The sequence below is a fragment of the Lytechinus variegatus genome, chromosome 15, assembly GCF_018143015.1.
Source record: "Lytechinus variegatus isolate NC3 chromosome 15, Lvar_3.0, whole genome shotgun sequence".
Taxonomy (NCBI): Eukaryota; Metazoa; Echinodermata; class Echinoidea; order Temnopleuroida; family Toxopneustidae; genus Lytechinus; species Lytechinus variegatus.
Genome location: NC_054754.1, coordinates 23,418,313 through 23,431,895, shown reverse-complemented (window position 1 = coordinate 23,431,895; position 13,583 = coordinate 23,418,313).

Here is a 13,583-nt window from a genome sequence, read left to right as displayed (position 1 = left end):
AAATGAAGTTTGTGGACGCAATTACATTTTGTCTAAACGAAATTTATTTTGTGCATTTCGTCGAGACGAAAATGATTTTGTGTGACACAAAATAAATTTCGTGTACGAAATTAGAAAAGCGTCATGACAAAAAGATTTTCGTCTGAATAAAAACACATTTTGTGTACGGAATTGCTTGAATTGCACAGAATATACTGGCGTACACTTGGCACGCCATAAGAAGCAGGGTGGTGGATGGATGAAAGAGGGATGAGGAAGTCTTCCGAAATTCCCCCACCCACGGTCCCAACAATGGAAACAGTGGAATTTCGACAATAGCCCTGCATTTATATTCCCTTGCCACTGCCTCAGGTACCTAGGGCGAGACAGAAGAAGCGCTACTTGTGCCGACAAAAGATGTTTGCAGAAGCCTCTCTACTCTTTGAGGTTTAGGAGACAGGTGGAATTGATGCTACTTTGAAAGCTAGACACATTGTCAAAAGTTTATCCTTAAGCTGTTTCATTAGACAAACAGGAGCCGTAAAGTGAGGAAACAGACTAGAAAAATAAAGAGGAAAACAATGACATCAGAAGAATATAAGGAAAGATAAAGAATTGAAAGGGTAAATATCTACAGACAGGGGAAAAACTTGCCACAATCAACTAAGCCAATCACATTATGGAGACATAAGTAGGGTTTAAGACATATTTTAGTGTTCTCTTTGAACAAATGTGCATTTTTAATTTCAGGGTCCTCTCTTAATACAAAGAGTTTATCTCAAGTATATGAAAATCCATCTACACCATAATTTTTCTACAGGAAATTGGTACAATGTGCTCTTTAAACAAAGAAAAGCACACTAAATTTACGAGAGATTTAACAGAAATATGACAACACATCTAGGAAATATTTTGAACAAACATGCATTTTAGATGTTTATGTTGCTGGCTTTCCATAGTTGTGGATCAATCGAAGGTCTCTGTTATTCAGGCCCCAGATGTCAGAAGATAAAAGAAATTACAGTACTTCAAAAAATAATTCTATGACAAGTTTTACTCTAAATTCTAAATTAGAATGAGTACTTTTAAGGAAGAAGATATAGTAGGCTTTATATGTCTGATGACTGAACTTTAAAGCTCAAGCTGAAATGCTCTCCAGGGAGTAGAGAAATTGCATATAAATGACTACACTGTATGTGGACCAGCCAGCATCCGATAACCAGAATGAAGACAGTCTACATTATGAATAAAACACTAAAACACTGAGACATCGTCCGAAAATATTGAAAAACAGACTTTATATTATGAGCTCCTGTCTCTTTTTTTTCTATGGACTTGGGAAAGATTGGATAATACAAAAAAATACAACAAATCTCAATGGTGATTAGCCCCCACCCCACAGAAAATGACAAGAAGCGAAAAACTAAACAAAGAGATTCTACGGAAAGCTCTCTCAAATCTAAGCCATGTGAACTTAACAGAGTGCCCTAAGGGAAATTAGGAATACCAACGTTTACCAACTAAACAAATCGGAATATACTTCCACAAATAATCACCCCCACCATATCAAGGAACAGTGGTTGGAAACTACTTGGCTATCCTGTCTTCATCTTCTATCTTGCATCATTGTTTCCCCGTTAGGTGAGCGTCCTGGTGGATAAGCTCCCCACGAGGCACGTGTCGCCTTCCACCGTCAACCACCACCTCACGCTCCCGAACAGGAGTCCGGAAGACCGCCAGCACAAAATCGATACGCTCTCATTTAGGACAGGCTCTGACGCGAATCAATGTTTTGACTCTGTTTTTATCATTTTGGAGGAAACAACATGCGACTCGCCTCAAACTAGAATGGGTACTTTGGTGAAAGCTGATAGCAGATAATTGACTCGCAACCTCCATTTTTGTTGATGCAGAACAATTCTAAGTACACAACTTTCTCAGGATGTGAAATATAGAATATCACCTGCCCCAGACGAGGGTTCCTCTCAAATTAGGAGAGAAATATAGATAAAGTGGAAGCAGAGAAGGATGAAAATCAAAACCGGTTTCTTGAATTTCCATCAGAAGATAGGGTGCATCAGCTCCGATATATTTAGAGACATGCAAATGTTTTCATTTCATGACAACATACAGCATTTTGTTACATATTTTGCACCGTTTCGAACACATGCCTCAAGCCAAATGAATATTTTTCTGCTTTAATCTACTGTTGTCTATCAAAACAGCACTTCTTGCCTCTCGGGTGTATATAAACTATGCTCTCAGTCTCGTGATGCACTTAAAAATACAAGTTAAAAGAAAAAAGTTTACAATTTTTCCCTCTCAATTTTTATGTGTGAGCAAGTCATATCTTGGGTACCAAAATATACATGTATATTTTACAGAAAAAAAAATGTTTTAACCTGGACCATTTTAAAAATATATATATAATTGCAAGCACATCATTTTTTAAAATTCAATGTTAATGATTACAATACTTAAAAGGACAAGTCCACCCTAGCAAAAAGCAGATTTGAAGAAAAACAAGTGGAATGCCTCTGGCCGTCTCACCTGCATCACGCGGTTCAATATAGCAGCAGTGCTGACTTTGCGTACTACTCTAACTCGCACAAGATGTTCAGTGATACATGGTTACTCTTATGTCCTCTTTTTATGAACTAGACCAATAAACTTACAGAGATATGATGGTTATTCAACAAAAAACCCCAACATGGCCAAAGTTCATTGACCTTACATGACCTTTGACCTTGATCATGTGACCTGAAACTGGAACAGGATGTTCAGTGATACTTGATTACTCTTATGTACAAGTTTCATGAATCAGATCCATAAACTTTCAAAGTTATGATGGTAATTCAACAGATACACCCAATTTGGCTAAAGTGCATTGACCTTTGACCTTGGACATGTGACCTGAAACACGCACAGGATGTTCAGTGATACTTGGTTACTCTAATGTCCAAGTTTAACGAACTAGACCAATAAACTTTCAAAGTTATGATGGTAATTCAACAGATACCATCGATTCGGCCAAAGTTCATTGACCCTAAATGACCTTTGACCTTGATCATGTGACCTGAAACTTGCACAAAATGTTCAGTGATGCTTGATTACTATTATGTCCAAGTTTCATGAATCAGATCCATAAACTTTCAAAGTTATGATGGGAATTCAACAGATATCCCCAATTCGTCCAAAGTTCATTGACCCTAAATGACCTTTGACCTTGGTCATGTGACGTGAAACTCATGCAGGATGTTCATTGATACTTGATTAACCTTATGTCCAAGTTTCATGAACTAGGTCTATATATTTTCTAAGTTATGATGACATTTCAAAAACTTAACCTCAGGTTAAGATTTCGATGTTGATTCCTCCAACATGGTCTAAGTTCATTGACCCTAAATGACCTTTGACCTTGGTCATGTGACATGAAACTCTAATAGGATGTTCAGTAATACTTGATTAACCTTATGGCCAAGTTTTATTAACTAGGTCCATATACTTTCTAAGTTATGATGTCATTTCAAAAACTTAACCTCAGGTTAAGATTTGATGTTGACGCCGCCGCCGCCGCCGTCGCCGTCGCCGTCGCCGTCGGAAAAGCGGCGCCTATAGTCTCACTTTGCTTCGCAGGTGAGACAAAAAACTCAAACAAGCATAACGCTGAAAATTTCATCAAAATCGGATGTAAAACATGAAAGTTATGACATTTTAAAGTTTTGCTAATTCACAAAATGTACATCCTGATCGTTATGCAAATGAGAAGACTGATGATGTCATCCACTCACTATTTCTTTTGTATTTTATTATATGAAATGTGAAATATTCTAATTTTCTCCCCATTGTCAAGTGAGACAACAATTAATTCCTCATGAACATGTGGAATTAGCTTTGTTTAATACCATATGGTTCAGTCAAGTTGGTCATAATTGTCAAATCTGTAAAAAATGAAATATTGTATAATTCAAACAGTAAAAAACAAAAGAAATAGTGAGTGAGTGACATCATCGACTATCTCATTTGCATGTTACTGAGTTGTGCATATCACTGTATTGTGAAAAATAAGCGAAACTTTGAATAGTCATAACTTTCTTATTTTACATCCGATTTTGATAAAATTTTCAGCATTATGCTTGTTGGATTTTTCTCTTTTTATTGAAATCAACATTTTTCTGGGGTGGACTTCACCTTTAAGGAAAGTTGAAAAGGGCCCCTCATTCTCTTTCTATTCTAGTTTTTCTTAGTTTTACTCCCCTCCCTAGGGTGTACTGTACCCCCCCCTCCACCCCAACAAAAGGGGAAAATCTACAATTATTAAATGCCTTAGGGGTTTATCTAGCACTGTTCATTACCCTAAAATAACAAATGAGAAGGGAGCACGATTGAAAATAAAGTGTGAATATATGCATGAAAAATCCATTGGCCAACTACATCAGGACGGGCTGAAGAACGAGGGTGCAGGAGGCGGCGCACGGAGGCCATCCATCCACTCAGTATCTGTGCAGGCGTCATTCCGCCAGTCTCGTCTCCACTGAATTGCACCGAGGATCGACTTTAAGATGTTAGACACGCTCCGTTCGTAGCCCTGGGGGCATCGGATGCATGCTCAAAATGAATTCAATTGCACCCCAAATATGATCAGCGTCTCCTTCGGTACTCTTCCCCACTATTCCATTTTGCCTGCTTTTGATCATAGAGATCATGAGATGTTTTTTTTCTCTCTTTTTTTTTCTGGGTGTGTCTTTGACCCGCTAGCTTCTTTTAATACTTTCTTTGTCTCTATATCCAAGACTTGTTTTCTTTTCTAACTCTGGAGTTAATGAAAAAAATATGATTTAGACAGGAGTTCTTATTGTTAGGCATTATTGGTGTCCATTATCATTCCGCCATTTTCTTGTTATGTCTCTTGACCTGTTTAAGTGAAGTTTCCATTATTGGGGAAAGTTCAATGGGTAAAAGAAAAGGTTGCAAAAGTTTATTTTTTTCGCATATTTGGTGATCCAGTTAGATCAATTGTTAGCCATTTTCTTAATTTGTACTACTTCATTCTCAATTTTCTGTTTCTTTGTTGCTACTTTTGTTTGTGAAAATTTTTGACAAACGCATACATTCATTTAATGCATAAGCACACAGACCAACTCTTTAACCATGGAGGTAGCTGTATGTCTCCCATTTTGAATACTTCGTTGTAGCTCAAAGTCATTTTTTCCTTGGACCGCACTGCCTATCACATCGAACTAACATTTAAAAAAAAGTGCAAACAATGCAGTTACCAAGAATGGCTATAGCATTTACATTTTTCATTGAAATGTAGGATTACTAGGATAATAAAAGAGCGCATGCATGCCTTGCTCACGGGCATAGGTTCCATGCCCTTGGATCGAACATCGGCACCTCCAAAATAACATGAAACTAACATTGATTTTACTACATCCAATCATGATACTTTTATCAGAGGACACCCATGTGTTGTTTCAAAGGGATGAAAGCCATCCACTAAAAAACTGTGAAATCACTTTTCATTATATTCAACTAAAACCTTTCAGAATTTGTAACTGAAAAGAAAGGAAGAAAACTTGACACACACACACATGCTCTCCTACCCAAACACAGACGCTGATCATGTGATCAACCTCACAAAGGGACGAGGTGTCCGCAGTGCGGACATTGGATAGCAGGTGTGAAACATTCGCGGTCTTCGCCGACCCCGGGCCGCAGGTGTCGCCGCGGCACAATCAATTTTCATTATCGCAAGGGGGAAGGAAACGCAGCTTATCTGCCAGCAGATTAACACGATACACCGCTGATTGAATTATTAAGGGGGGTTGTTCGAGGGTGTGAGAGAATTTGGTCATGATGTTCCAAGATGATGGGGAAGAGGATGTTGCCATGGTAACCACATCATCTGCTCATTCTTGACAGCAAGGGTGTCCTGAACTATTGATCTCCTCTCAAAAATGGTTACCTACACAATAAGCCTTTAGGACAAAGGATGAACGCAGCTGTAATTAAACAATTTATTAGTTTACCGACCTATGTCCTAATTTTGAATGTAAGTCAGAAATAATGCAGTGTTAAGCTCTAATTAGATTGCAAATTATTGCAAATTGTGGGGGAGGAATTTTATTTTTTATCCTTGCTCTTCTCTTTAACTGGTCTAGATTTTATTTTGATACAATGATGATTACAATCAAAGGCACTATCATTTGTCGTTTCACTCTAAAGATGGCATTTGGATCCTTTAGTCTTGTCTTCACTTATGGTCGGCAAGAGAAAAAAATATTATAAGCAAATATAGATGCAGCTCATTTCAAATCTGAACATCAATATTTATCACAATCATCAAACTGCCAAAAAGAAATAAAAAAGAATCAATTGGTAAAAAGTATTTGACATTCCTTTGTATTCAAGCTCCAAAGGTGTCTAGCATTATCATATTTCAACTCCTATGCTGGGAAAATAGCCCCCTCGCTGGGCCCAGCAGTGTGTCAATCCACTCTCGGTTAGCCAGGCCCATCAGCACAGCCAGCCATTAATCATACTCAATTGTCATCAATGACCCCGGAGGTCAGGGGTCACCATGGGGGAAAGGTCAAAGCCGGTCGGTTACACTGCCCTATATTTGAATGAAAGGTCCCCATGATGAAAGCTTTGTATCAAAACGCATATGAGAGGTGTTATCTATGATTCATGATTTCTGATAACCTAAAGAGCAAGCCTCATTTTTCAAGACAAACTTTGTCAGACTTAATTGCCCTTTTTCATACAGGTTACTAAACACTGATGACTGGATCTTTTGCAATTTGAGTATCATTAGAGCAAGTCATTTAAGAACGCCTGTAGCAAAACAGTCCCCCGCCCCCATCGGTGCAGAAACGCCCTTAGCAGCAGGCATTAGGGCGTTATTGCACCAACATGACAAAGTCATTTTTAGAAAACAATTAAACCATCTTTTGAGATTTTCTACAATGAAACCAAATACAACCCCTCCCCCACATTTTCAATTTTTTCCCTTTTTTTTGGGGGGGGGGAGGTGCGAGGGTTTTGATTTCACAATGTTTTGTGTTGTACTATAGGCCTACAACATAAACAGACATTTTGCTGTACCTGAAAAAGAACATTTCAGCATTTTTAAAGTTGAAAATCAGTATTTCGGTAAGGAAATCTGTTTTTAAAAAATACCATAGGACAACACATTAAGCTGAAACTTTAGAAATCAGTATTTTACATTAAACAATCAGTATTTTTCTCACTTTTCAGTACTAAATACTGAAAATCAGTACTACTTGGCAGCTCTTATAATACCATAGCTCAGTGAGGTTGGGGATCAGTAAAACTATGGATTTAACTTGAATTGTTTATTTTTTTTTTATAAATCTCACAGTTTTGAAATTCAAATATTTAACTTTAAATTCAAATCTTCGAGGATATGTACATGTAAAAAACTGTACTAGTATTTACTAGCGCAATTGGAATATTTGTGAGTGTGTCCTTACAAACTTCGTGAAAATATCATAATCAAAGTAAAAAAAATTTAATCAGGATTTTCATACACAATATGTGTACTGTATGCACACTTTTTATTTCCTTCAAATTGTTTTTTTACCTTTTTTAATCACAAAGGAACATTACATTTGATATATGGACCTACATGAAGGCCTATAAACCAATATGTCAGAAGCCCATTAAAATGTTTACAAATTTAATTCATACTAACCACCCTAAATTACCTGTATTCATAAAGAAGATTGATCATTTGAGATTACTTTTTATGAGACATTAAGACACATGACTTATTGTAAGAGTGTTGCCTTTTCTCGTTAATGTCATATTTATCAAATCGTTTCAAGTACTTCAAGTCTACAACTGAACTTGCAAGCACTACCCTGCATTGATATATTAAATGTAGGCCTATTTGTACATGTACAGTACATCTTCAATGTGAAGCGTATACTGAATCTACCAATTTTGAAGATGCAGACGGTATTTAAGTGTAGGCCTGCTTGTATTAGGGGAAAAATATTCCATTTTTGTTTATTTGTTTATTGTAGGGACCATTTTTCTTTAAATGGTCTCAGATTCTGAAAGAGTCTGAAAAAATATTGTCCAGTAAATACCCACTGAGCAAAAGAGTTTAAATTTTGAAATGGAAGCGAATTTTGTAGGCCGATCAAACTGAAATGTATCTTGACTTATTCGTAAAATTACACTTTTAAGCAAACAGTGATTTTTTTCTTCAAAATCTATTATTAAAGGACAAGTCAACCCCCAACAAAAAGTTGATTTGTCAAGTGAAACAACGATTAATTCCTCCCTGAACATGTGGATTTAGCCTTTTTATTACTATATGGTTCAGTTAAGTTGGTCCTTATTGTCAAATCTGTAAAAAAATTAAATATTGTTACTTTCAAACAAGAAAAAACAAAAGATTGAGTGATGGACATCATCGATAGACTCATTTGCATGTCACTGAGTTGTGCACATCACTGTCTTGTGAAAAATAAGCAAAACTTTAAAATACCATAACTTTCTTTATTTTACATCCGATTTTGATGAAATTTTCAGTGTTATGCTAGTTTGATTTTTTCTATATTCATTCAAATCAACATTTTTCTTGGGTGGAATTGAAAATGGGTTTTACAATTAGCAGCGTTACATTTTTGTATGAAGTTTTGCTAGGTTATTCTATACCTTCAAACAAGGGACTATACATTCAGTTTAGCTGTAACCCCAAGTGTGGGACATATTCTTCCATCAAATATTGATCTATTTGTTAGAATTTAACTACTTGACAAGGGGTCCTGAACGGTTTTCAAAGTGGGGGGGGGGGTGACCATGAAAAAAATCACATCCATATGGTCAGTTTTACATTTTTGTACACGGTTTTGAAAAAAGTGGGGGAAGCCCCCCCCCCCCGCCCTGTAAAAAAATTGGTATAAACGACACCATTCATCATACATATTTATCATTTCATTATTTGCTTCTGAAAATATGATGTAGTAGTCGTCACTCTCACCAATTGATGTTACATTGGTGATAGGTAGAACAAAAGCATAAAATTTAAGTCTAAAATTTGGTCATTCTCAATCAGAATCTTTATGGGTAGACTATCCCTTTAAGAAAAGCAGTCAGGGAACGCAGCTTTGGGCCATATTTTATCTGCAATTTTTCAACAGACATTAGGCATGATTCATCCATCTTCTCTAATCATTCCTCCATTACTCTTCACCAACGACAAGATAAGGAGTCTAGGTTTTGAATTATTACACGCAGTAAAAATTCACTCAGCCTCTGTAAATGCAAAATTGGGAAAATAAAAATTATTTTAAAGGATATAAATCAATAGAGACCGGTGATACTCTCTTTTCAGCCTGAGGATATTGGTGACTGTACACAGGGATAATGGTATAGGGTTAACCGGAATAATGACAAGACTGGTAAAAATGTAATTTTGTCTTGTTTTACATATTACGCATATGAATTATCAAAGGCAATTGGCAAAGCTCCACTCACTTTTACTTGTTGATCCTGACATATGAACCCCCTACCCCTCCCCCCCAAAAAAAATGAAACATGTTTTTATTGGGGGGGGGGGGAGGGGGTCGTTATGCATCAGGGCATTCAATTTACTTCATTACGATAACTGGCTTCGTAAAACAAATTTTTATAGAATAAAAATATTAGGTATTCTGATTTAAATATTAAATGATGAACACTAATACATGAATAATCATAATGAAAAATTGGTTCTACCCTTTCATAAAGATATTTTATTATTCCTTCAAAATTGAACTATCATTATGTGTATTCAAGTCTGCTTTTTATATACAGTGTGTTCACAGTATTTGTATTTCAGTCAATTCTTATATTCCTACGGGGCTTTTGATAGCGTGAGTTTTTGGAAAGAAAATGCGTTGACAATTTAATCATTGAAGCATTTTGTGCCAAACTGAGTCATCGCTTTGCTTTTTTCTGCACTTCTCGAGCCAAACTTTTTGTAATCTCTATTTCTTTCGCTTGAAATGCAGCGAATATCGGAAACTCTGAAAGAATGAGTAACACCTATCGCTACACAAATCTATAGGCAACACAATTGCATGAATTAGACAATCTTGTACAGTGATTGTATATTATGCAGGCATACACTGCAATGGTGTCTGTCAAAGCTACTTGGACAATGTTTATAGGCAATTCCAATAAATGCATACATTATGGGCTATATCATTATCAAACCAAATGAGCAAAAAAATTAAAATGAGGCACAATACTTTATGTCCATAATCTACATCAAAATACTAGCAATATTCGATTTCCTTCCATATAAAAGAAACATCAAAGAAAGATGATAAAACACATACGTGGAGGCCAATAATGACCCATATTGTAAAATGAATATTAGATCAGGCCCATTTAGAAATATAGATCTCATATAAAGGGATAAAAAAGGAAATAATCCCACATTTTCAAATCACAAGTCCCCTAAAATGCAACTGAAACCATGACTGAAATTGGAAGATCACCATAAGCAGACAGATAAAAGGCTCTACATGTATATACTTTAATAATAGGGCCTACTTTATTTGCACAATGGTAAAACTCAACCAGATACAGAAAGTTAGGCATAAATCAAGTATTTGCGGACAACCACAAGCAAGAATTCAAGGAGTACTCCAACACTGTACAAATAAACAAGTCCTAGAAAGGATTCTTGACAAAACCCACAAATTCAAAAGAGGGAACCGCAAGGAAGAGTATAAAGCATTCAGAGTTTTAAACAGGCACATACAAATTAGCTACTGAGCAATTTTTAATACCCAGTAAAATTCAAACTTTGGGTTGACAACAGCAAATCTGACATTTACAATATGGGAAGGGGGGCTGTCCATAGCATGTTTTTTTTTTTTTGGGGGGGGGCATTCCTTATACGCAGGTTCACTGCATTGGACTCCTTGATCAAACCGTTGACCTATTACCCAGAGTGGTAAATTGCCAATTCGTCTAACTTACCACATGGTCTACCTTCATTAAGTCTAATGCCTTTCCGTCCATCAACTCTTCATCTAACCACTATTAGGTCCGAAAACCATTTGGTCCAATAGTCACTTTGTCTAATCACCAGTTGATCTATTACCATTACGTCTAATAACCAGTTGGTCTAATACCCATTTTCTTTTCCTTCATTTTGCACAATAAACACTTAAAGTTAATTAGACGAAATGGTATATGGACTAAAATGGCTATTGGACCAAATCTTAATTAGAGGGAATGGCATTAGATATAGGCCTAATGAAACATACCATATGGTGAGTGGACGAACTGATGGTAGACCAAATAATAGTAAACGAGTTGGCAATTGGACAAATTGGCATTAGACGAATTGAAAATAAACCGGGCTGTCCATAAGATGTATTTTTATTAATATTTCTTATTCATTTCTTTCTTTCTTTTTTTTGGGGGGTATTTTCACTGCCATAGACTCCTTGATCAGATAATCCTTTGCCTACTACTGGCCACACAGACCACATGCATGACAAAAAGTCAACCTGGTTAAAGATTAAATACCAGTTGTGGTAATGATCTCAAAATGAGTTGAATAGAATCCAATAGAATTACCACCCAAGTGTATGAATATGTACATAAAAAATATGTGCCAAATGGCTCTGGAAGAAAACATGTAATTGCTGAGAAATGAGCAAATGAAGGGTATTTTTCCAAGCAATATCAAAACACTGTCCCACATATGCTTTTCTGTGTTATTGATCATCACAATTATCGGCTTTGAGCTAAGACTTCATGATTTCACAAGATAACTTTACATTGATGTACCAGATCTAGATATATGATAATATGGTGACAATAACCCTTGATTTAAAAGACTTTCTTTGTGAAATAATTGTTTGCTGCAACTACTTTCTTTTACCTTAAAAAAATTGATTCAGTATAATGCAATGGTGTGAAATTACAACCTGGTGAAAAGTTGATTCAATAAATGCAAAGATGTGAAATTACACATACAAATACTCTTCCACAAAATATCTATTAAAAAAATGCAATATTTTCACTAATAATATTGATAAATAATTGATCGGCCATATTGCCCATTTATTTGCAGAACGAAATGCAAAATGGGTGGGAACCATTGCCATTCTGGCTATCATATTGATAACAAGTGGGAAGCCAATATTGTGTGCTCACTGAGTCTCTGTGCTGGACAGTCAGTGTACACGTCGATGAATATAAAATTCTTGATGCAAAGAATCGTCTATGTAATTTCATACATGGTTCAGCAAATGTTACTTTTATGGGGCTTCCATTCGATATGAATCGTGAGTAGAATTTCTTTTTTTGTTTTTAACAGAGACAGGAGATGGTGTAGGGAATGTATGCATCATCAACACTTTTTGAAGTACCTTGGAGTGTACACAAAATGAACTTGTGTGACAGAAATCTGACATCATTCTTATTATCACCATCTTCTTCACAAATTGCCCCACCATCACCTAATCACCCATATTATTTTATCAGGAAGGGGGGAGGGTGGGAATGGCAGTCAAATTATGCTGGGCACATACGCAACCAAATTATTTCCAAACACCCCCAAAACGAATTTTTCTCTGTGTGTGCAAAATAACCCCCTAAGCAAGTTTTTTGTGGGCTTCATTTGCACATTTTGGCCCCTAAGCACATTTAGCTAGTCTTAAAAAAGAAAAAAGTTGGGAAAAAAAACATAGCCTTCAAACTCTGACCCTGTGATTGACCATTGACCAGTCTTTCAAAACCATGCTTTTTGAAAATCAGCATTTTTGATACCCTCTAATAACGAGTGCAAGTGCAACCTGCACCCAAAACTGAAAGAACACCCCTTTAGACACATTTTTTTTGGTCATGCATGTGTACAGCAATATAGCTGAATGACCAAATATGTCAAAACGTTCTTATTTTACCATAAACATCCGATTTTGATGAAATTTTCAGTGACTTAGTAATTAAGTGTCATAACTTTCTTATTTTACATTCGATTTTGACAAAATTTTCAGCTTTATGCTTGTTGGATTTTTCTCTTTTATTCAAATCAACTTTGTTTTGGGGTGGACTTGTCCTTCGCATCATTGTTATCATTTTTATTACCATCACCATCCTCATTTTAATCGTCATCATCATCACCGTCATCACCAAAACAATACACAGTAGCTCCATGGGATTGCTTTCAGAAACCAGATCAAGTCAACATTTTTATCCGTAATTCATGTCTAAATCACTTATATGGTGTCTTGTGTAATTACATATATACACCCGAAGTGTAGATAGGAAATCGCAGCACAGAAATACCCTGATATAATCACACCCTAAGTCCCAGCCCTACCGTCATAATCATTCAGCATAATTTCAAACATCAATGCCTCAATTTCGCGGCAAACTTCTCTAAAAATAGCCACCAGGAAATCACAACACTCGACTCCGAGCCTCTGTTTTTCCTCTTGGATATTATGTGCTCTTCACCGTCATGTGCATTTTTCAAACGGCTCTCCCTAAGCCAACACGGAAAGCCAAACTTTAAGGGGTATTACAGAATATCATCAATGTGCGTCGTCGGAATGGGA